Here is a 26488-nt window from a genome sequence, read left to right as displayed (position 1 = left end):
ATAGAGAACATATGCTGAAAACCATTTTTGAAAATCCCAGTATTTTCCTTTAGATTTATGTTAAAGGTTTTCATGAGACTGAAGGGGCAATAGGAATGATTTAGGAAAAATAACTTATTGATGGGACAATACTGAAGAAAGGAGAGTAACTCTGTGAAGAATAGTATGTAAAACTCATAATAATGATTAAAATCATTTTTTAAAACCTGATATAAGAGGAGGGCATGTGAACTTTTAGAGAGTCCTTATGGATCATCTCACCTAATAATGTCAGGAAAATCCATCCCTTGGCCTGCTCTGGAAGACCATGTATCCTTGAAATGCAACATAGGGAATAGAACTCGCCTCCTGAAAGATGCTGATTAATTCCACTTAGGTCCTAAAACACAAAACTAAGTCTTTCGTGCTTCAAGTTTTCCTCAGGTAAATGGTGAGAACCACTTTTTCTATTTTATAATTTCCAGGTCTTTTCGTGTACCCCACTCTCTGATGGATTAGTCAGGCTGCTGATCCCCTAGGTAACCCGTCTGCTTTCCTTCTGGCATCTGTTTGGGCATGCTGTTTTCAGTGCCTGATATCACTGACTCCACTATCCCACTTCATTGCATTTTCATTCAAAATCCTTCCATTCTCTAGATCTGGGTCAAATTCTACACCTACATTCCCCCCCCACCCCATCTCTTTTCAGCTAGTCAGTCAGCAGTGCTTGTAAAACACACTCAAAAAGCACAGAAAGGGAGTGTGGAGAATGTCCTTCTCTTTCTCACAGAGAAAGAACTCTGTTTTAGAATAAAGAACATACACAGGGAAGAATACTTTGGAACACATGTTCAGTGGCACATCATGCACCCAAAATAAGAGCATAAATACTAAAGGAATTAGGTCTGTTAGTTTAGAATTGAAAACGTCCCACCTCCTGTCCTTAGTCATTTAAATTCTATCACAACAGTAAAGTGAACCTTCCTAAGCTGTCGTCATCAGGTGCCTAAGAAAAACACAAATAAATCAAAGTCAACACAATTTTATTTATTTATTTATTCAGAGTTGAGGGGAAAAATGATATCACAACGTGGGTGCTGGTTTGGAATGAAGTATATTGAAAAAGTCTTACATCAGAAAAGTGTATGTTGGCAGTTCTACATGACATCATACGATAGGTACAAGAAGGATTTTATGCTGATACAAACTACTGCTTTATTGCAGTTGAATCAAATAAGTTAGGCCTCCTCTGATGGACTTTAACAAATGTTTACCTTTTCTAGGCAATTACTTAACCTTCCAATTATCCAGAAAGTGAGCTCATGTGGAGAGCAAAATATACTAAATAATCTGAACACATGGTATTAAAAATCAGAGAACTTTGCTCTTTGTTTGCTTGTTAATATTGAACAAGGAGGTACAGACTTGACCTTGAGCATTTTGTTAATTCCAAAGCTTCTCTTTTTATTTGAAACCAGCTGTACACTTTGCTCTCATATTCCATCCACACATTTAGATGCAGGTTTTCAATTTCCAGGGTCATTAAACTCTCACAACATGGGGAAAAGTGTGGCTATACTCTTCTTACCTGTTTAGACCATCCAGAATTGATATTTTTCTATTATTGTCATCTGTGGGAGAATAGGATGCCTGTGGTTACCAAGGCATCCTTCCTAGGATTCTCGTACAGCTCTTGATAGAACTTTCACTCCTTAGAACATTGCTAAAATAATCAGCATTGTTGGTATTGATCAGGTTTCTTGATCAAGATCAAGTTGGATATAGCCTTTATCATTAATCCATTTTTCAAATATATCTAAGGATATATATAGAACCTTTACTCAAAGGTATGCATCAAAGTATTGGAATGAAAGGTGGGACTCCAAGTCTTCACTTGTATTTAGTGCAAAGTCTGGGTAAACAGTTTCACAAAGTGAAATCCACCCCAGCCTCCTTGATCGATGATGCATCTGCTAGGCGTTTAAGCTTCTGACACTAGAGTTGTTTTCCTCTCTACGTTCTCTTTTTCTTTGGCTTTCAACATTTTGACCATGTTGTATGTAGGTAAGGACCTTTTTATGTTTACCCTATTTGGGATTCATTGAACTTCTTAGATCTATTAATAAATATTTTTTCATAAAGTTTGGGGACTTTTCAGCCATTATTTTTTCAAGTATTTGTTCTGTCCCTTTTTCTCTTCTTCCACTGGGACTCCTCACTACACATAGGTTGATATGATTGGTGGTGGCTCTCAGGTCTCTGAGGCACCATTCAGCTTACCTTCAAATTTTTTTCTCTCTGTTCTTCAGACTGGATAAACTATTGATTCATCTTCAAGTTCAATGATTCTTTTTTCATTCATCTGAAATCTGCTGTAGAGCTCATCTATTGAATATTTCATTTTGGCTACTGTATTTTTCAACTCTAGAATTTTCATCTGGTATTTTTAAATAGATCTGACTTATCAATGGTCCCTATATTACTGAGTCATTGTCAGCATATTCTCTGTCAGTTCCTTAATATGTTCTTTGAACATATTAATAATTGACCCTTTGAAGTCTTTGTCTGCTAAGTCTAACTTATATAGGGCTTCTCAGAGTTTGTTTTCATTGACTCCTTTTTTTCCATTCTGAGTATGGGTCATATTTTCTACTTTTTTGCATGTCACATAATTTTTTAATTGAAAATTGGACATTTTAGGTAATATAACACAACTCTGGTTCTAATGTTTTGTTGGTTTTTTTTTCTCCTGAGGGTTTTTTTTTCTTGCTGAGTTTTAAATTTTCACTTCCTTTTAAACTAAATTAAATTAAATTTTTCTTAACTAGCCTAGACTTAATCAGCAGAAACTATCATCCCTGTAGTGTGTGGTTATTGTCTGTCTCTGCTCAGATTTTTTTTTTGTTCAATGTTTAATTCCATTTTCAGACTGGTTTCCTAGAGGTAACCCCTGTATCTGCACAGCTTAGTGGTCAGTCAATAATTGTTCACAAATTGTGCCCAAACACCTCAAGTCTATAAGGCTTCTACTCTCTGTTAGTCTATCTGTGTTTGGTTTGGGGAGTGCATTCCAAATACAGGCCATTTTCAAGTCTGCCCCAGTTCTTACTTTCTGCAGGGCATTCTCAGGTGTCCACTTCACAAGTACACAAGCTTCCAGCCTGGGATGTATGGAATGTTTATCAAGGTCTTCCATGGCTATCTCATTTCCGGGATCTCCCTGTCTAGTCCTCTGGTATTCCACTCACATCCCAACAAAGGCTTCAACCTCAGATTAGGAGAGCTGCAGGCTTTTCTCATTTGCTTCTGGTTGTGGGTCTTCCTCCTTTCACTCTAAATAAAGTCAGCGCCTCCAACAGCAAAGCTGCTGGTTTTCACAGACTGCTTTGGTAGATTTCCAGATCACTAGAATGATTGTTTTTGTCAAATTTGTTTAGCTTTATAGTTGTTTTAGGGAGAGAGAGTTTGCTGATCTCTTCATTCCTCCACGCCTGAAGTTCAACCTCATTCTTGACACTAGAATCATGCTCTTTTTAAGAGATTTTAGAAGTTTAGCACCGGTTTACTTGTGGCCCTGGGCATCATTTCTTGGCAGGTGGCCACACATTACTACACTGGGACAAATGGTCCGATCAGGCCAGTGTGATCTTAATATGCGTCTAGTAAGGGAAGAAAGGGACTAGCATTTCAGTTTTATAAACTGTTAAAGACAAACATTGGCTAATCAAATTCCATATTTCTAAATTACGTGTAAGGTCTTTTAATTGACAATATTTTTCAAATGCTTTTTAACATACAGTCAGAAAGTCAAAGAGAAAAAGACTATAATCTTTTAATCTCATGGAACTGGCTTCCTAGCTAGGAATATAGAAAATGCCTAAGGAAAAATGCCTTCAGAAGAGAAACGCTTTAACAAGCATGAATCAGTGAACCTAAATTCAACCCCACTCATGCTGTGGGGATTAGCAGAGGTTAGTTCTCAAGAGAAAACTCTTCAAGGCCTCACTGTTTCTGGAAAAGTCAACAGAATCTTTATAAAAAGTTATTTAAAATTGCCTAATACATGAACAAAGGGTAGCCACAAGTATACCGAGACAGGGTGAGCTTTTCTTTTTTGTTTGTTTTTCCTTATTGCGCCCCTGCCCAGCACCTGTGGCTGAGAGAAGGGTCGGTTTTGGTTCTACGTTGCTGCTCCTCCATCGGGACCCAGCTGGTGACTTGAGGGAGGTCTAAATTTAGCCTTTGTGTTCCATTTTCCATCAGCAATATGTAAGCTTGAGACTTATAAGCTATTGGACTTAAACCCTCAACCAAGCACGATGAGATAGGAATCTAAGTCGTTTTTTTAAAAATAATCATGTATACCTTTGCCACTTCAGGAAGATAGTAGTTTGGTACCTTTATGATTTTTAGTTGCATCTCTATTTTTCTCTATTCTTGAAAATAAAATGGCAAGAACACATTTAGAAAATGATGACTTCTATATCAGAGAGATTTTCTGCTTCTTCATAGTATGATATATTTATAATTATGATGTGTGATATATTTATATTCAAGATCCCTTGTAAAAAGTAAAAATTCCATTTATCAGCTTAAATTCTTAGGAATAAAAAATTGAATGGGGAGGTAGGATGTATCCCAATCATCCGTTAGGCTGACATATTTATGAAACAAAATAATTATGCCATAAGGTTAGCATAGCATAGCATTGGCCTGGAGGTAAAGCACTAAGAAAAATCTCTTAAATTTGGCCCCTAAAATGTCCTTGTATTAAAGTATAGTTAAGATATTAATCAGATTTTTGATTCCTGCCCATTTTTCCCTCCTAAGAAAGCTGATGTGACTACCATTCTGTGACGTTGTGCATTACCACATTATTTCCACTACCTGTGAAGTCTGCAAGCTGAATCATCTGAAAAGAATTAGTCACCATGTTCAGCTTTTTTTTCTTTGGCATGTCTTCGTTCTATGTTTTGCTATTCCTCCAAAGTATTTTCCCTTTCAATGGCGATAAGTTTAAAATATATACTATGTACGTAAAAGCAACTACTCTGACTAATGTTTCACCTCTAATCCCCAAAATCTCTGAGCAGCACCTTCTCCATCTCCCCCACCTTCAACCTCAGGAACAAGAGAAAGTTCTCACCTTCTACTGCCTTTGCCCTCCAATTTCTGATACTCTTTCTTCTCTGCCAATAATCTCCAGTCTTCCCATTAAGATAAACTTGTGCATACAACACATTTCCTTCCCTATAAAACTTTGGAAGAGACTGCCAGCCATAGCTTGTCACAGACACAGAACTGGTGACCATTTTGACTGATGACATCACCTACTGACAATCGGCCAAAGGGGGTTTAACTGCAATGGAAGTAATTATGTTGGAAATAAACGATTGCTTCACAAGCAGCTTGGACCACATACACTGCTACAGAGGCCTGGGAGCATAAATCCATGAAGTCCTCTGCGCTTGGCATAGCACCTCACACAGGGTAGGCTGTGAATTTAATAAATCTTTAGCTAATGAATGGTTGAATAGAGTGGTTAGGTGACTAAAGAATAATGAAGCCTCGCAGAGAACTATACTCAGTATCTAGTAATAACTTATAAGCAAAAGAATCTGAAAAGGAATATATACATATGTATATGTATATATACATACACACACATACACACACACACACACACATAACTGAATCACTTGGTTGCATACCTGAAACTAACACAACATTGTACACCAACTGTACTTCAATAAAAAAAAGAAAAGAAAAGAGTCATGAAGCCTCCTTTCATGTGAAATTGTAACCATTTTCCTGGAATAATGTAGAAAAACACCTGCCTTTTCAATGTAGTCTGCACTACAGAGCTTTCCAAATATTTTTCTGGCCTTTGCAAACAGAATTCTTTGTTTTTCATTTATATAACTTTTTTGTCCCAAACCTGACAATTGTTTCCCATTTCATTTAGAGTGAAAGCACTGAACAGTGACCTGTAAGACCCAACACAAGTTCACCTGGTCCTTCCCCTCCTTGTGTTTCTGACTTCAAATTTTACTCCTCTCTCTTGCTCCCTCCCTCTACCCACACTGGCCTCCTTGGTATTTCTTGGATGCCCCTGGCACATACCTGCCCTAGGGCCTCTGTACTAGCTGTTCAATCTGCCTGGTTAATATTCACAGAGATGCACATGGCTCATTCCTCATCACCTTTAAATATCGCCTTGACGGGGAAAACAACCCTGACCTACCCGCCACTGATCCCCTTACACTTCGTTACTATTTTCCTTAGCCCTTACCATCTCGTCATATGACACGTAATTTGCTTATTTGTCATGTTTTTGTCGTCTCCTGTGACCTCCCTCTACACCCGCACTAGAATGGAAGCTTCATGAGAGCTGGAATTTTTGCAACTGCCATGCCTATAACAACGTCAAAGACATAGTAGATACTTAATAAATATTTGTCAAATGAATGACTATTTATTAAGCGTTTTGGACCAGTTACTGTATTATGAGTTGGAAAACTAGTGTGTTCTGTTTTAGTTATTCCTAACCTAGCTACATATCAAAAATCACGTGGAACCCTTGTTAAAATAGATTCCTGGGCCCCAGCACAAAAAATTCTTTTTTAAATAATCCAGAATGGAATTCAGAAATATATATGGGGACCCCAGATGATTCTGATGGAGCTTAGGTTTCAGAGCCTCAGAATGGTTGAAAGAACATGAGTTTGGAGTCATATCCGTCTAGCTTCAAATCTCTTCTTTACAATTTATTAGCTGGCTGGGTGAGCTCAGGCAAATGACTTGTTGAAGCTTATTCTCCAGGAGCCTGTTTCCTCGTCTGTAAAATGGGAGCAAATATTTAGTGAATGAATGATTGAATGAATGGACGAGAGGCCCTCAAACGGATATTCTATAAATGACATACCACAAGCAAAGGAGGTAGACTTTAACATGAGGCATTTAAGGGATTTTAATTTCCTAGTTGCCTCTAGGCATAGTTACATTTAACAAATAAACAGAGGCATATCTTGTCCACTTTTCAGCCTTCTTGGTTTGGCAAAGGCTGAACTTGCTGGGGCTTCATCCAAGCTTGAACTATTTAATTTCCGTACTTAAGAAGAAAAGGGTTGACTCAGGCTGGCAGGCTATTTTGTTGTTGTTATTGACTTTGGCCAGAACTTCTATGTCATTAGCTCTTTGGAGAATGTCCTAAGTTTATGTGATGGGTACACTTTGATATCAATAAGAAAGCGGTTTGTTGCTGGGGTCTTAACGAAGGCTGTGTTTGAAACGATCCTGTGTTTTCTTGACTCAGATTGTGTCACCCCAGAAGATTCCTCTGAGTTTGGGAAATACAAAAAAAGAATTCATGCACTGGTTTAAGAAGAAATGCCAAGGTTTATGAATGCTCATAGGTAACTTCATAAAAAAAATAGTTTTCTTGCAACTTTGAAGTTTATTTTCAAAGAATAGTTGGGGTAGTATTTTTCCAGCATTAAGTAATTCATCCATAAATCTACTTTGATCCTTCTCTGACACAACCAATAATAGATACCATGTTCCCACAATTATTTATCTTCTGCACACTTTTAATTTTATCCCAATACTTGCATATGCAGTTTATTTAACAATCAGGCACTGCTTTGCACAAAATTATTTTTGTCATTTTACAATAGACTATTGTATATCTATTTTACCACAACTTAACACTTATTGGTTTATGATTCATCTCTTCAAAAACTCCTTGATGTAGCAATAGGTATCATGTTCTTCATTTCAAGGCTTTCATGAGACCTGGATCCCAGACTTCAACATAAGAAGAATGTAATAAGCCTCTACTGTTTGAGTGATTGGCTTGCTGTGTTTAATCCATGTAATCAGGAAAGGAACATGAGCTAGAAAATCATAGAAAGTGTGATGTATATCCCAGGGCCACACCCATGCTACGTCAGCCTGCCAGGCATCCCTTTGCCTAATTTATTGCCATTAACACTCTTTATTTAAGAACAAAACACATAAAATTAGCAAAAGTGAATTGAAACTTTCAATATTAACTTTTAACACAAAGACAACAGGCTGATTAAGAAAAAATATTGTTTAATATGCCCACCCAAGCAAACAATAAATTATATATGTTTTAAAATGCTGTTGGCAAAGTAACGGGGCTAAGGGACTGAAATCATAATTGGCACTACTGTTTTGGCCCCATGACCAGTTTTACTTCAGGGGCTTATTTTCCCGTTTTTTTCCTCTGAGTTGTTGTAATCATTTGCTCTAGGAGAATCTAAATTGGATGGCATGCACAATAAACGTGCTCCCTTCTGGAGCTCACACAGGCATTGTAAAATGCAAAGGAAAACAGGGGGAGGCATTAAAGTGGATCACACACTGACCTTTAAACAAATGAATAGGAGAAAAGAACATCTAAAAGCCCGGGTTTGTTCAGGATCCCACCCACACTACTCCAGACTGTCTACACCCCAACCCAATCAAACATTCATATCCAGTGTTACAAAGGAGACAGACCCAAAGACAATGGGGTCAGGCTGGAGCTATAGGTATAAAACCATCAGGTGAGGATGAATTCTACTTTGGAGAGTCTATGAAGTGATTTTGCCAAAGTTAGTAAGTATAGTTAATATTTGCCTTGGCAATGTAAATCTAAGTTAAATAAAAGGACTAACTAATCAAAAGTTTTTTCTAGCTACTTTTACAGGACTTTCCAGGAAAAAAATATATTTTCAACTGACCAGAAACGCTGTCAGATGTGCCCAGGGGAAAAAAAATGGTGATGTATCTAAATCTTTCTCTCTCCACCCAACTGGTGGTCTGAAAATGCAGTTTCCCTTTCTGACACCATTGCCAATAATAAATGTTCTGCTGTTAGAGCTGACCCTTTTGTCAATAACTGTGATGGCGACCTGGATATAGGCTGGCTTTTGAAAGATTCTGGCTCTGGAGATACATGCAGCAGTGATTAAAAGGAAAGAAAAATATGGAAGACAACTCAACGAAACAAAGTAGCTGATATACATAAATGATCATTTTCACTTAAAAATTGGAATATGTGAAAACTAATGAATATGACTAAAACTAGCTTGATTAATTAAATCAGTGACCTTATAACTTTTAAAGAATATTCACAATTTAAAGTTTACTCTAACTTAAATCTCAGAAATGGTCCCACTACCATGTCCCTACCACTACCCACATCTTTTTCTTCCTGAGGTAGTAGATAGTATCATAGTAATTTCCTAACACATTTTTCCCTGGATCAACTCCAGAAATGAAGCCAACTAACTATAATAGTTCTCAAATTATGACTCCTGTCCGGGAGTCCTAGCTAGCAACACAGTCGAAAATTCTCCCCATTGATATCTAAGCCTGAGCAGATAATCACTACCAAGTGGGGACAAGTCATAAACAGGACCATGAGGAATTTATATTTTATTGCTGGACCATAACTGATGTATAGGCTCATCCAGGTCATTTCAATAATTATGTAAAAATGTAATTGAATGTTTTGAACCTTACTTACAATGTTATGGTGGGGTTTGATGACAACTAATTTCTTAATTTTTCATCTTTTTTTCTCTAATGAGGAAGACATTTAAAGCTATTCCTTTTCCTCTGAATACAGTATTACTGAGCTCCATGGACTCTGATATAATGTATTCTCCTTTCCATCACTTTCTATCTTGGTTTACAGTCTTTTTTGATGTTTTCTTTTTTATCCAAGGATTCCTAAAGGGCATGTTTCTTAATTTTTAAGTTTTATGACTTAAAATCTTAATTATTTTACAGAGAAGAGAATCACCTTTTAATTATTTTAATTATTTTGATCAAAGAATGTGGCAACTCTTTGTGGCTTTAATTAGCATTCCTTGATGGCTGGTAAGCTCCTTTTGCTTGGAAGCTTGGAATATTTTTCTTTATAACCTTTGAGTTCAGAAATTCTGTTCCATATATGACAAGATAGGTCTTGTCTCATCCCATTCTGGAATACAATGAGTGTGTCTAAGCTTTAGAGTCAGCTCTTTCTTCAATATAGAGAAAATCATTTTTTCCTTTATGAATTTCCCATATTAAATCATTTTCCCTCCTTCATGGGTTTTATTTATTCCTCTGAAACATATTCTCACCTTAGGCTTTCTATTTTCAAATTTTTTCATGTTAAATCTTATAATATCATTCTTTTTGCATTTTTTCTGTGCTTTGAAGTATTTCATTAATTCATGTTTTTTTTTTTTTTTTTTTTTTTTTTGGTACGTGGGCCTCTCACTGTTGCAGCCTCTCCCGTTGTGGAGCACAGGCTCCAGACGCGCAGGCCCAGCGGCCATGGCCCACGGGCCCAGCTGCTCCGTGGCATGTGGGATCCTCCCGGACCGGGGCACAAACCCGTGTCCCCTGCATCGGCAGGCGGACTCTCAACCACTGTGCCACCAGGGAAGCCCCATTCATATTTTAAAACATAGTAATAGCTTATGGCAGCACAACCATCCATCTGAGAACAACTAGAAACACTGGACAAATTTAAATGTTAGTTCTAAAACACTGGAGGACTACCAAGGCGGAGGAATGTGATGAGCCAAGATACAATACAGAAGGGAGAGGCAGAGAAATGAGTGCAACATTTATCTACATGTCTCCTCTTCAGATGTTTGCTAATTTGAAAGACATGAGTGAAGAAGCCACTAAAGTGAACAAAGCTTCTTTCAATCTTCCTGGGTTTGGGAATAAAACTTTTAGTTTAGAAACTACCATGGAGGTAGGGCTTTTTTGAACATATAAAATCGTCACTTAGATCCTTGAAGGGATCCACACTAGTGCTAGGAATCAATTCTCTGTAGCTGAAGCCTCAGAAAGGCTGAGAACTCTAATATTTAATATTTGACATAATTAAATATCCTTAATATATGATTTAATTATGATACTATTGCCCTAGATTAACTGCCAATTAGAATAAAGTTAACTCTCTGAACAAAGATAACATCATCCAAAGTTTCAAATTATTTCTCAAGTTTTTCCTTGAAATAAAAGGCATTACAAGAGACAAAACCAAACAAGTGAAAATCAAGAGAAAAAATCGACAGTAGAAACAGAGGCACAAGAGAAAATTGGAGTTTTTGGGTATCACTGTTGAATTAGTTGTAATTACAAGATCAAGAATACTAGCAGAGAATTGCTATATATATATATATATATATATATATATATTTATTTATTTATTTATTTATTTATTTATTTATTTATATAAAGAAAATTTAAATTCCCAAACTGAAAAAATCATACCCCAAATTAAAAATTTGATAAATGTGCTTAAAAGGAGATTCAATGCAGCTGTAAAAGTGTTGGCAAACTGGAAGATGGTCAGTAGAAAATATCCAAACTGAATCATAGGGACAAAAATAATAACACAGAAAAGGAGGTAAAATGTATGGCACACAGTGAAAAGGATTAACCTGTGTAAAAATGGAATTCCAGAAGAAAAAACTGAGAAAACAAGACAGAAATAAGTGTTGAAGAGACGAGAGCTGAGAAAGACATCAATACAGAAATTCAAGAAGCACTATGAACACCAAGCAGAATGGCAGAAATTCACAACTAACACTGTCATATTAAAACAGCTGAAAACAAAATATGAAGAGAAAAATCTTAATGGAAGTTAGGGGGAAAAATACTCATTATTCTTAAAAAAAAACAATGAAATTAAAATTGACTTCTCAACAGAAATAACAGAATATAAAAGTCAATGGAATTATACAAAGTGCTGAAAGAAAATAAGTGCCAACCTAGAATTATATATGCAGTATATGTATTCTTAAACATAAAAGCAAAATAAAGACATTTTCAGACCATCTACCATACACCCCTCCCAAGTGAGAAACTTAAAGAAATCGTCATCAGTTGACTAACTTGAAAGCAACAATTTAAAAAAGGTTTTAGAGGGGAAACTTAAAGATGGTGGAGGAGTAAGACGTGGAGATCACCTTCCTCCCCACAAGTACATCAAAAATACATCTACATGTGGAACAACTCCTACAGAACACCTACTGAACGCTGGCAGAAGACCTCAGACTTTCCAAAAGGCAAGAAAATCCCCACATACCTGGGTAGGGCAAAAGAAAAAAGAGAGACAAAAGAATAGGGACGGGACCTGCACCTCTGGGAGGGAGCTGTGAAGAAGGAAAAGTTTCCACACACTAGGAAGCTCCTTTACTGGTGGAGACAGGGGGTGGGCGGAGGGGGGGCTTTGAAGCCAATGGGGAGAGCTCAGCAACAGGGATGCAGAGGGCAAAGTGGAGAGATTCCCGCAGAGAGGAGTGGTGCTGACCAACACTCACCAGCCCGAGAGGCTTGTCTGCTCACCTATCGGGGCGGGTGGGGGCTGGGAGCTGAGGCTACAGAGTTCAGATCCCAAGGAGAGGACTGGGGTTGGCTGCGTGAATACAGCCTGAGGGGGCTAGTACACCACAGCTAGCCGGCAGGGAGTCCAGGAAAATCTCTGGACCTGACAAAGAGGCAAGAGATCATTGTTTCAGGGTACATGAGGAGAGGGGATTCCTTCCCCATCTGCCCACAGAAGGTGAAGTACCACCTAAACAAGCTCCAGAGATGGGCACGAGCCACAGACCCCAGAGATGGGCATGAAACACTAACACTGCTGCTGCAGCCACCAAGAATCCTGTGTGCAAGCACAGGTCACTATCCACACCCCTACTCCAGGAGCCTGTGCAGCCCACCACTGCCAGGGTCCCGTGATCCAGGGACAACATCCCCAGGAGAACACATAGCGCACCTCAGGCTGTTGCAACGTCACGCAGGCCTCTGCCATCCCAGGATCACCACACATTCCAATTATGACTACCATACCCCTCTCTCCCCCTGGTCTGAGTGAGCAAGAGCTCCCTAATCAGCTGCTGCTTTAACCCCCTCCTGTCTGGGCAGGAACAGATGCCTGAGGTCAACCTACATGCAGAGGTGGGGCCAAAACCAAAGCTGAACGCCAGGAGCTGTGCGAACAAAGAAGAGAAAGGAAATTTCTCCATGTAGCTTCAGGAGCAGCAGATTAAATCCCTACAATCAACTTGATGTACCCTGCATCTGTGGAATACCTGAATAGACAACAAATCATCCCAAACTTGAGGCAGTGGACTTTGGGAGCAACTGTAGACTTGGGGTTTGCTTTCTGTGATTGATCTGTCTTTGATTTTTATGTTTATCTTCGTTTAGTTCTTAGCACTTGTTATCATTGGTGGATTTGTTTATTGGTTTTGTTGCTCTCTTCTTTTTTTATTATTATTTTTCTATTTTAATAATTTTTATTATTATTACTATTTATTTTCCTATCTTTTCTCCCTTTCTTCTGAGCCATGTGGCTGACAGGGTCTTGGTGCTCTGGCTTGGTGTCAGGCCTGAGCCTCTGAGGTGGGAGAGCCAAGTTCAGGACATTGGACCACCAGAGACCTCCCAGCTCCATGTAATATCAATCAGCGAGTGCTCTCCCAGAGATCTCCATCTCAATGCTAAGATCCAGCTCCACCCAACAGCCAGCAAGCTCCAGTGCTGGATGCCCCCTGCCAAACAACTAACAAGACAGGAACACAGCCACACCCATTAGAAGAGAGGCTGTGTAAAATCATAATAAGTTCACAGACACCCCAAAACACACCACCAGATGCAGCCCTGCCCACCAGAAAGATAAGATTCCGCCCCACCAACCAGAACACAGGAGCCAGTACCCTCCACCAGGAAGCCTACACAACCCACTGAACCAACCTGACCCACTGGGGACAGACACCAAAAACAACAGGAACTACAAACCTGCAGCCTGTGAAAAGGAGACCCCAATCACAGTAAGTTAAGCAAAATGAGAAGACAGAGAAATATGCAGCAGATGAAGGAGAAAGGTAAAAAGCCACTGGAGCAAACAAATGAAGAGGAAATAGGCAGCCTACCTGAAAAAGAATTCAGAGTAATGATAGTAAAGATGATCCAAAATCTTGGAAATAGAATGGAGAAAATAAAAGAAACGTTTAACAAGGACCTAGAAGAACTAAAGAGCAAACAAACAACGATGAACAACACAATAAATGACACTAAAAATTCTCTAGAAGGAATCAATAGCAGAATAACAGATGCAGAATAATGGATCAACGACCTGGAAGATAAAACAGTGGAAATAACTGCCACAGAACAGAATAAAGAAAAAAGAATGAAAAGAATTGAGGACAGTCTCAGAGACCTCTGGGACAACACTGAACACATCAACATTCAAATTATAGGGGTCCCAGAAGAAGAAGAGAAAAAGAAAGGGTCTGAGAAAATATTTGAAGAGATTATAGTTGAAAACTTCCCTAACATAGGAAAAGAAATAGTCAATCATGTCCAAGAAGCACAGAGAGTCCCACACAGAATAAATACAAGGAGAAACATGCAAAGACACATATTAATCAAACTATCAAAAATTAAATACAAAGAAAAAATATTAAAAACAGCAAGGGAAAAACAACAAAAAACATAAAAGGGAATCCCCGTAAGGTTAATAGCTGATATCTTTCAGCAGAAACTCTGCAAGCCAGAAGGGAGAGGCAGGACATATTTAAAGTGATGAAAGGGAAAAACCTACAACCAAGATTACTCTACCCAGCAAGGATCTCATTCAGAATCGATAGAGAAATTAAAAACTTTACAGACAAGCAAAAGCTAAGAGAATTCAGCACCACCAAACCAGCTCTACAACAAATGCTAAAGGAACTTCTCTAGGCAGTAAACATAAGAGAAGGAAAAGACCTACAATAACAAAACCAAAACAATTAAGAAAATGATAATAGGAACACACACATCGATAACTACCTCAAATGTAAATGAATTAAATGCTCCAACCAAAAGACATAGACTGGCTGAATGGACACAAAAAGAAGACCTGTATATATGCTGTTTACAAGAGAACAATTTCAGACCTAGGAACACATACAGACTGAAAGTGAGGGGATGGAAAAAGGTATTCCATGCAAATGGAAATCAAAAGAAAGATGGAATAGCAATTCTCATATAAGACAAAATAGATTTTAAAATAAAGACTATTACAAGAGACAAAGAAGGACACTACATAATGATCAAGAGATCAATGCAAGAAATAACAATTGTAAATGTTTATGCACCCAACATAGGAGCACCTCAATACATAAGGCATATGCTAACAGCCATGAAAGGGGAAATTGACAGTAACACAATAATAGTATGGGACTTTTAACACCTCACTTTCACCAATGGACAGATCATCCAAAATGAAAATAAATAAGGAAACACAAGTTTTAAATGACACATTAAACAAGATGGACTTATGGATATTTATAAGACAATCCATCCAAAAACACCACAATACACTTTCTTCTCAAGGACTCATGGAACATTCTCCAGGATAGATCATATCTTCAGTCACAAATCAAGCCTTGGTAAATTTTAGAAAATTGAATCGTATCAAGTATCTTTTCTGACCACAACACTATAAGACTAGATATCAATTACAGGAAAAAAACTGTAAAAAATACAAACACTTGGAGGCTAAACAATACACTACTAAATAGCTAAGAGATCGTTGGAGAAATCAAAGAGGAAATCAAAACATACCTAGAAACAAATGACAATGAAAACATGATGACCCAAAACCTATGGGAGGTGGCAAAAGCAGTTCTAAGAGGGAAGTTTATAGCAATACAATCCTACCTCAAGAAACAAGAAACATCTCAAATAAACAACCTAACCTTACACCTAAAGCAATTAGAGAAAGAAGAACAAAATAACACCAAAGTTAACTGAAGGAAAGAAATCATAAAGATCAGATCAGAAATAAATGAAAAAGAAATGAACGTGGCAATAGCAAAGATCAATAAAACTAAAAGCTGGTTCTTTGAGAAGATAAACAAAATTGATAAACCATTAGCCAGACTCATGAAGAAAAAACAGAGAAGACTCAAATCAACAGAATTAGAAATGAAAACGGAGAAGTAAAAACTGACTGCAGAAATACAAAGGATCATGAGAGATTACTACAAGCAACTATATACCAATAAATTGGACAACTGGGAAGAAATGGACAAATTCTTAGAAAAGCACAACCTCTGAGACTGAAACAGGAAGAAATAGAAAATATAAACAGACCAATCACAAGCACTGAAATTGAAACTGTGATTAAAAATCTTCCAACAAACAAAAGCCCAGGACCAGATGGCTTCACAGGTTAGTTCTATCAAACATTTAGAGAAAAGCTAACACCTATCCCTCTCAAACTCTTCCACAAGAGAGCAGAGGGTGGAACACTCCCAAACTCATTGTACAAAGGCCACCATCACCCTGATACCAAAACCGGACAAAGAAGTCACAAAAAAAGAAAATGACAGGCCAATAACACTGATGAACATAGATGCAAAATTCCTCAACAAAATACTAGCAAACAGAATCCAACAGCACATTAAAAGGGTCATACACCATGGTCAAGTGGCATTTATCCCAGGAATGAAAGGATTCTTCAATATGTGCAAATCAATCAATGCGATACACCATATTAACAAATTGAAAGAGAAAAAGCATATGATAATCTCAATAGATGCAGAAAAAGCTTTTGACAAAATTCAATACTGATTTATAACATCTCTCCAGAAAGTAGGCATAGAGGAAACCTACCTCAATATAATAAAGGCCATATATGATAAACCCACAGCCAACATCACTCTCAATGGTGAAAAACTGAAACCGTTTCCTCTAAAATCAGGAACAAGACAAGGTTGCCCACTCTCATCACTATTATTAAACATAGTTTTGGAATTTTTAGCCACAGGAATCAGAGAAGAAAAAGAAATAAAAAGAATCCAAATCAGAAAAGAAGTAAAACTGTCACTGTTTGCAGAAGACATGATACTATACACAGAGATGCCTAAATATGCTACTAGAAAACTACTAGAGCTAATCAATGAATCTGGTAAAGTAGCAGCATACAAAATTAATGCAGGAAATCTCTTGCATGCCTATACACTAATGATGAAAAAATCTGAAAGAGAAATTAGGGAAACACTTCCATTTACCACTGCAACAAAAAGAATAAAATACCTAAGAATAAACCTACCTAAGGAGACAAAAGACCTGTATGCAGAAAACTATAAGGTGCTGCTGAAAGAAATTAAAGATGATACAAACAGATGGAGAGGTATACCATGTTCTTGGATTGGAAGAATCAACATTGTGAAAATGACTCTACTACCCAAAGGAATCTACAGATTCAGTGCAATCCCTATCAAACTACCAATGGCATTTTTCAAAGAACTAGAACAAAAAATTGCACAATTTGTATGGAAACACAAAAGACCCTGAATAGCTAAAGCAATCTTGAGAAAGAAAAGAGGAGCTGGAGGAATCAGGCTCCCTTTCTTCAGACTATACTACAAAGCTACTCTAATCGAGACAGTATGGTGCTGGCACAAAAACAGATATATAGATCAATGGAACAGGATAGAAAGCCCAGAGATAAACCCAACCAACTATGAGATAAACCCACCCACCCATCTATGACAAAGGAGGCAAGGATATACAATGGAGAAAAGACGGTAAGTGGTGCTGGGAAAACTGGACAGCTACATGTAAAAGAATGAAATTAGAACACTCCCTAACACCATACACAAAAATAAGCTCAAAATGGATTAAAGACCTAAAAGTAAGGCCAGACGCTCTAAGACTCTTAAAGGACATAGGCAGAACACTCTATGACATAAATCACAGCAAGATCCTTTTTGACCCACCCCCTAGAGTAACGGAAACAAAAACAAAAATAAACAAATGGGACCTAATGACACTTAAAAGCTTTTGCACAGCGAAGGAAACTACAAACAAGACGAAAAGACAACCCTCACAATGGGAGAAAGTATTTGCACATGAAGCAACTTGACAAAGGATTAATCTCCAAAATATGTAAGGAGCTCATGCAGCTCAATATCAAAAAGACAAACAACCCAATCCAAAAATGGTCAGAAGACGTAAACAGACATTTCTCCAGAGAAGATATACAGACTGTCAACAAACACATGAAAGGATGCTCAACATTACTAATTATTAGAAAAATGCACATCAAAACTACAATGAGGCATCACCTCATACCAGACAGAGTGGTTGTCATCAAAAAATCTACAAACAATAAATGATGGAGGGGGTGTGGAGAAAAGGGAACCCTCTTGCACTGTTGGTGGGAATATAAATTGATACAGCCACTATGGAGAACAGTATGGAGGTTCCTTAAAACACTAAAAATAGGACTACCATATGACCCAGCAATCCCACTACTGGGCATATACCCTGAGAAAACCATAATTCAAAAAGAGTCATGTACCACAATATTCATTGCAGCACTATTTGCAATAGCCAGGACATGGAAGCAACCTAAGTGTCCATCAACAGATGAATGGATAAAGATGATGTGACACATATATACAATGGAATATTACTCAGCCATAAAAAGAAACAAAATTGAGTTATTTGTAGCAAGGTGGATGGACCTAGAGTCTGTCATACAGAGTGATGTAAGTCAGAAATAGAAAAAAAAAAAATTCCATATGCTAACACATACATATGGCATTAAAAAAAAAAGGTTCTAATGAACCTAGGGGCAGGACAGAAATAAAGATGCAGACGTAGAGAATGGACTTGAGGACATGGGAAGGGGGAAGGGTAACCTGGGACGAAGTGCGAGAGTAGCACTGACATATATACACTACCAAATGTAAAATAGCTAGTGGGAAGCAGCCGCATAGCACAGGGAGATCAGGTCAGTGCTTTGTTACCACCAAGAGTGGTGGGATAGGGAAGGTGGGAGGGAGACGCAACAGGGTGGGCATATGGGGATATACATACATCTGATATAACTGCTTCACTTTGTTACACAGCAGAAACTAACACACCATTGTAAAGCAATTATACTCCAATAAAGATGTTGAAAAAAAGAGATATAAATGTATAAAGATGTGGTATACATATACAAGTGAATGTTACTCAGCTATGAAAAAGAATGAAATTTTGCCATTTTCAATAACATGGATGGTCATGGAGGGTATCATGCTTAGTGAAATAAGTCAGACAGAGAAAGACAAATACTATATATTAACACTGTGGAATCTAAAAAATAAGACAAATGATTATAACAAAACAGAAACAGACTCGCAGATACAGAGAATAAACTAGTAGCTACCAGTAGGGAGAGGGAAGGAGGGAGGGGCAAGATAGGGGTAGGGGATTAAGAGGTACAAAATACTATGCATAAAATAAATAAGACACAAGGATATATTGTACAGCACAGAAAATATAGCCAATATTTTATAATAACTTTAAATGGAGTATAATCTAAAAAAAATTATTGAATCAGTATGTTGTATACCTGAAACTTATGTAACATTGTAAATCAATTTTTCTTTAATAAAAAGAAGAAGAAAAAATAAATAAGAAAAAAAATTTAAAATGTCATTAGGTAGAAGAAAGCTTATTCTGGATTGACACATGGAAATTCGGGAAGAGGTAAAGAGCAATTAAAAGGGTAAATATGTACATCTTAATAAATACTGACTGTATTAAATAATGATGATAATAATAATGCCTTGTACAGCTTAAAATGCATATAGAATGGAAATACATTTTAAAAATAGCAAAAGTGGTGTCAGAGGAGTAAATAAATTGTCCCTAAAGTTTTTGCATTGTCTTGGAAATGGCAAAAGGATTAATCCACATTAAAGTTGTAATAAGTCAAGGATACATATTGCATTATCTAAAGTAATCATTAAAAATAGTAAAATAATACATAATTTATAATCTAATAGAGAGGAAGTGAAATGTAAAAATTACTTCATCTTTAAATGCTTTAATATAATTTTTAAAAAGATAAAGTAGAACAAGCAGATCAAACAAAAATATCAGCAAATATATAGAACATCTGAAAAAACAATTAAGAAACTTGATCTAATGGATAAACTAGTAACTAATAACAAAATATACATTTGTTTGCAGTGCACATAGAACATTTACTAAAGTCAACAGTATGCTGGACTTTAAGGCATGTCTCAATCAGTTTTAAAAGCAGGGAGAGAGGGAGAGAGAGAGCGCGAAAGAGAGAAAGGGCTCAAATTAGCCTCTAGTAAAAGAGGCCATCACTATGTTTTGTACAGATATTCAAAACATAATGAGACAATTATTAATAATTATATGCTAATAAATCTGAAATATTTAAATAATATTAAATAATCTCCACCAAAAGAAAACTCTAAGCCCAGATAGTTTCACTTGTGAATTCTCCCAGACATTTAAGGAAGCAATAAAACCAATATTATAAAAACTCTTCTAGAGAATAGGAAAAAAGGAACACTTCCTAACTTATTTTATAATGTAATTAAACTTTGATAGAAAAACCTGATAAGAACATTATAAATAGGAAAATTACAGGCAAATTTATCTTAGGAACAGAGATTAAAAAATTCTAAACAAAATATTAACAAACCAAATCCAGCAATACATAAAAGGAATAGAGCATCATGACCAAATGGGGTTCAAAATTCAAAACTCAATCAATGTGATCTACCACATGAAGAGAAAAGGGGAGAAAAGTCATGTGGATTTTCTTTTATCTTCATCATCTTTATAGTTACAGAAAAATAAAATTCAATATCCGTTCATGATAAACACTCAGAATCTAAGAATAGAAGGAAACTTCCTTAATCTGATGAAAGGTATCTACAAAATATCTACATTATATTTAGTTGTGATTTGTTGAAAGATTTCCCGATGCTGGGAATGGAAACAAGGTTGTCCACTCTTGTTACTTTTATTCAATATTGAAATAGAGGTTCTCCTCTGTGCAACAAGGCAAGAAAAAGAAATGAAAGGCATAAGAATTAGAGAGGAAGAAATACAAGTGCAATTTTTGCAGATAAAATGATTTTAAACATAGAAAACCCAAATGACTTACAGCCAAACTATTAGAATTAATAAGTGAATTTAGCTAGTTTGCTGCATCCCAGATTGATAAAAACAAATTGTATTTCTATACACTAGAATAAACTAATAGAAAAGTAAATTTTAAAACTACTTTTACAACAGGAGCAACAAACAGCACATATAATAAACATAGTAAAAGATGTACACTACCTCTACATTAAAAGCCAAAAACAATGAAAGAAATCAGAAACATTACTGAGAGAAACTAAAATTATCCTAAATAAATGGAATGATATATAACATGTTCATGTATAGTAAAAGTCATTGTAATGGTGTCAATTCTCCCCAAATTGATCTATAGTTTCAATAAAGTTTCAATCAAAATGTCAATTGTTTTTTTGGATATTGACATCCTGATTCTAAAATTTGTAAGGAAATCCAGGGGACCTATACTAGTCAAGTCCATCTTTAAGAAGAAATAAAAACTGGAAGACTTATGCTACCAGACCTCAAGTCCTATTATAAAAATGATAATAATTAATACTTTGAGGCACTGATGTAAGAAGAGGCCAGTGGAACAGAGGGAAAGAAACAGGCTCAAATATGTATGGTCACCAGAGTATAACAAAGATAACAGAGCAGTGTGGAGGAAATAATAGTTATTTCAGTTGATGGGATTAGGTAAATTGAATACCCATATGGAAAAAAAGTGAATCTTGAGTCCTATCACACCATACACAAAAATCAGTTTTAAACAAAACACAGGTCTAATTGGTTTACTTCTGGAAATAAACATAGGAAAATATCTTTGTGACTTTAGAGTAGGCAAAAATATTTCTTGAACACAGGTTGGTATTACACAAAAGGTACTAGCCATGAAGGGGAAAATTTTTAAATTGGACTAAATTAAAATCAAAGAGTTTCTATTCATCAAAAGGCACCACACAGAGAGTAAAATCGTAGGACAGAGAATGGAAGAAAATATTAGCCACTCAGTTATTCAGCAACAAACTCAGAATGTGTTATTTTAAATTCCTGCAATTAAATAAACAAAAGAAAAAACCCAGGGGAAAATGAATAAAAGATATGAGCAGTATCATTATAATACTCCTCCATGTCAAGAATATGGAGCAACTAGTACTTTCATGCACTTTTGTGTACTTTGGGTGGGAGCATAATTGGCACAATCCACTTTGGAAAATAATTTGACATTTTATCGTACAGCCAAATATTAGCATAATCTATGACCCAGTATTTTCATTCCTTGATGTTTTTGCTCATGTGTCAGGACACATGCACAAGAATATTCACATCGGTGGTGTTTATAAGAGCAACACACACACACACACATTCCTAACAACACAAATGTCCATCAACATTAGAATGGATAGATAGGAATATTTCAACACTGTGGAATATTACACAGGAATTAATTACATTCAGTAATATGGATGAATCCTAAAACATTCATAATGCTAAGGGATAAAGAAAGCCACAAACAAGATGATCCTATTTTTACAAAGGCCAAATAGCAGAGAAAATAGGCCACATATTGTACCCTCTCATGCACATGTGTGTGTGTGTGTGTGTGTGTGTGTGTGTATAGTTTGTTTTTTAAAAAGGAAGAGAATGATAGAAACCCAGAAACTTAATGATAGTGGTTTCTTTTGGTGGGAGGGAAAGGAAATAAAATAGGAGAGAAGCTTGAGGGTCTACATAAATCATTGGTGATCATCTAGTTATTTGGCTGGGTGATGATTTTTTTTTTTTAATTAAAGTTTTTTATTTAACATTCAAAAGTAAAATGTCCAGCACCAGCCTCTAGCCCAGTCTGGCTCATGATTTGTGGTGCAATTTGCTGACTCATCAGATTTTTTAAAAATATGATTTATTTTATGAAAGTATAGTTGATTTACAATGTTGTGTCAATTTCTGCTGTGGTTTATTAGATTTTGGTTTCTGAAAGCAGTGCAGGGAAGACAGGTCTGGCCTTTCTTTTAGAAAGAGATGGTATCCATCCATATAATGGAACATTATGTAATCATTAAAATGAATATAAACACACACACTACAGAAAGTGCGAGAGGGAGAGAGAGAAATAGATTGATTGAATGATGGTCCTAACATATTATGTGACAAAACCACTATCTTAAACAATATTAAAAAATAACATGGAGTCCATGTTATGTAAGAGAAATCAATGTATGTCAAAAGTGGTTATTTCTAGATGGTGAAATTCACTTCCTTTTTGTTTATCTATGGTATATAAAGGTTATATAGTGAACATAGAATGCAATTTTTTAAAGATGTGTGCTACTTTTAGGTGTCTAATTTATCATTACAATACTCCTCCATGTCGAGAAAGATATCCATTTTCACTATAGCTTTCATGCTCTGAAGCAGCTCTGAAAGAGAACATTCTACATGGAACGCATTCTCTGTGCAAATCAACCAGTCCCCACGGTGGCTGAAATAATTGTACCAACTATCTCAAAATCCATAAGCCATGATGACACGGCCTCAGCAACTGTCATAATATTTCTGCAGCCTTTGCTCCTTGAATCTTTTACAATTTGGTGTCTTCTGAGAATATTTGTCCTGAATGTAAAGAAAATAAAGCCACTTAGGTCAGCACCTAAACCTGAAGCTGTGTGTTAATTTGGATTTTAAAACTTGCCACTCTCATCTCACAGAGAGCCAGGTGTGGGAAACAGATCCTCCTGCCTAAGTCTATAAAAGCAGACCTCATCACTGTGTCAGAGCCCAGAGATTTATTATAAAGTGATATATTTTCAAAGAGCAGCTCAAAGAGCCTTTTAACACTGAATTTGTCAGAGACCTTGCCTACATCAAACAGATGCTTTTCCCTTGGAGCGTCTGACTCTTAAACTTCAATGTTTCATATGTTAAGTGATTGGAAACTTGGGAACCATGAAGTAATACTTTTCCAGAGAAAAAAAAATTTGGAAAATTTGACTCTTTAACAACGAAACTTTAGATGCATATTAAGAAATACTTTGAGAAGCGGTAGAGTGTTTTCTTTATAGAGGGACTATCATTTGGTCCAGTAATATCACTTTTCCAAAGATTAAAAAGTCTCTGAAATTGATTTCATGTTAACAAGTTTTTTTTAACCCTCTCTGCACTTTCCCCCTTTACTCACCAACATTTCTTGTGATTTCTCCTAAAAATCAAATAAGCACTACATGCCTGAGGCTTTCATAAAAGACTTATAACGTGGGTCATTTGAGTTTTGGCCTTAAGAAATGTATCATATGCCAGGAGCTGGATTACTATCATGCCATATTCTTGAATAAACATGGTGCCTCTCCTCAGCTGAGGCTGCTGCCAGTGTTTATAATTTTGCATACATTTTAACCCAGATGCAATGAGCTGGTTATGTTGAGCTTTCCTGGTTACCAATCACATTATAAACCACAGAAAGCATGCAAACTGGAAGAAGAAAAGCCCAGCTTTGGTTTATGGCCCTACTCAACTTTTGGTCCAACGGACTGCAACATCTTCTGAGCTGGATCATAAGGGAAAGAGCTATTGCTCTTGGATTTAAGAAGTGCCTGATATTCCTAATGCACAGGAGGAACAGCTGGGCCACCCAACATGATCTTAAACCTGCACCATAAATAACAGGGCACAAATGAGAACTTTCCCAAGTAGGGAAACTTATGAATTTCATTTGACAGATGTTTCTTTATAAGATTTTTACATTGCACTTTTCTATTTAAAAAATAAAGCAAAACTTCTTTAGTTTGGATTCTATTACTCATTCTTCAGGGGCAAAGTCTGAACTAAAAGGAATTAATATTAACTATCCAGACAGAGGAAGACAAATTGTGTATGCTATCACTTATATGTGGAATCTAAAAAATACAAGAAACCAGTGAATATAACAAAAAAGAAGCAGATTCACAGATACAGAGAACAAACTAGCGGTTACCAGTCAGGAGAAGGAAAGGGGAGGGGCAATATACGGGAGTAAGAGGTACATACTATCGTCGACAGAAAAATGCACAACGTGAGAGTATTAAGTTTTACTGGGGGTGAATGAGGATTATAGCCCAGGAGGCAGCATCTCAGATAGCTCTGAGAAACTGCTCCAAAGAGGTAGGGGGGAAGGTCAGTATGTATGTGATTTTGGTAAAGGAGGAATCCATGAAATCAGGTACATATATTTTGCAGAGGTTTCTGCTAGTCTCACGCAGGTTACTGCTAGTCACCAGGAGCAGACGTCACCATGAAGGATTCTAGTGCTTTTCTAGATAAGAGGAGATGCAAGAACTGGGCTCATAAAATCTTCTGAAAATATCTAACTATCTGAAGACTGTTCTGCCAGTTTTTCCCAGAGCACAGAGTGCCTTATTCCTGATCTCCACCCTGAACTCCTTTCAGGGGGTGTTGAAGGTCAGCAGCTGCAGTGAGTCATGATTTAATCCTTACAGAGGTAGATGGCAAGTGCCAATTTGTAGTTGTCACTATTAGGTATAAAATCAGCTCCAAGGATATGTTGTACAATATGGGGAATATAGCCAATATTTTATAGTAACTATAAATGGAGTATAACCTTTAAAAATTGTGAATCACTATATTGTACACCTGCATTTATATAATATTGTACAGTAACCATACTTCAATAAAGAATATTTATTGATTATCATGTACTAGAAACGGTGACACATTATCTCAAAAATTTGCTTTTGCTTAATAAGCCATTACCAATACTAGCAAAAATAATCTATGGTTGAACAACCCCTGGACATAGTATTAGGTGCTTTTTTTAATATGCCTAATTTAATACTCAAGATAGTTCTGCCAGAGAGAAAAAAAGTTCAGAGAAGAAGGTTTCTTGTGCTCATATTCAAGTCATGATGAACCTAGAGTTCTAATCTTAAGTTTCTGGCTTTTCTACTACATGTTGTTCCTTAACTTTCTGGAAAATGGAAATTTGGGTTAAATCTACTCATAAGTTAGGCATTTGTTTGTCATAAAGGGAGGAAGTTCTGGTGTCAGTCACTCCAAGCTGGGGCAACAACACAGGATGCAGAGGTATAAAGAGCTCTTTGAGGCTTCCGGGAAGATGGCGGAAGAGTAAGACGCGGACATCACCTTCCTCCCCACAGATACACCAGAAATACATCTACAAATGGAACAACTCCTACAGAACACCTACTGAATGCTGGCAGAAGACCTCAGACCTCCCAAAAGCCAAGAAATCCCCCACGTACCGGGGTAGGGCAAAAGGAAAAAGAATAAACAGAGACAAAAGAATAGGGACGGAACCTGCACCAGTGGGAGGGAGCTGTGAAGGAGGTAAAGTTTCCACACACTAGGAAGCCCCTTCGCAGGCGGAGACTGCGGGTGGTGGAGGGGGAAAGCTTCGGAGCCGCGGAGGAGAGCGAAGCAATAGGGGTGCGGGGGGCAAAGCAGAGAGATTCCCGCACAGAGGATCAGGGCCGACCGGCCCTCACCAGCCCGAGAGGCTTGTCTGCTCACCCTCCAGGGCGGGCGGGGCTGGGAGTTGAGGCTC

General features: G+C 37.0%; 1 protein-coding gene across 2 annotated transcripts in view; it reads right to left on the bottom strand.

Moving 5' to 3' along the window:
* LYPLAL1 (lysophospholipase like 1) overlaps positions 1 to 26488 on the bottom strand; it is a 106822-nt gene that overhangs the window by 7668 nt on the left and 72666 nt on the right. The window contains exon 7 of one of the 2 annotated variants that reach the window (XR_009563671.1): positions 19977 to 20862. The exons of the other annotated variant lie outside the window; for it this stretch is intronic. The gene's annotated coding sequence lies outside the window, so the exon portion shown is untranslated. Of the gene's footprint in view, positions 1 to 19976; positions 20863 to 26488 lie in introns of those variants that run through there. 2 annotated transcript variants of the gene reach the window in all.

Source organism: Globicephala melas, chromosome 1 (assembly GCF_963455315.2).
Source record: "Globicephala melas chromosome 1, mGloMel1.2, whole genome shotgun sequence".
NCBI lineage: Eukaryota > Metazoa > Chordata > Mammalia > Artiodactyla > Delphinidae > Globicephala > Globicephala melas.
Note: the sequence above shows the minus strand (reverse complement) of the source record. Positions and strands in the feature narration are given on the sequence as shown.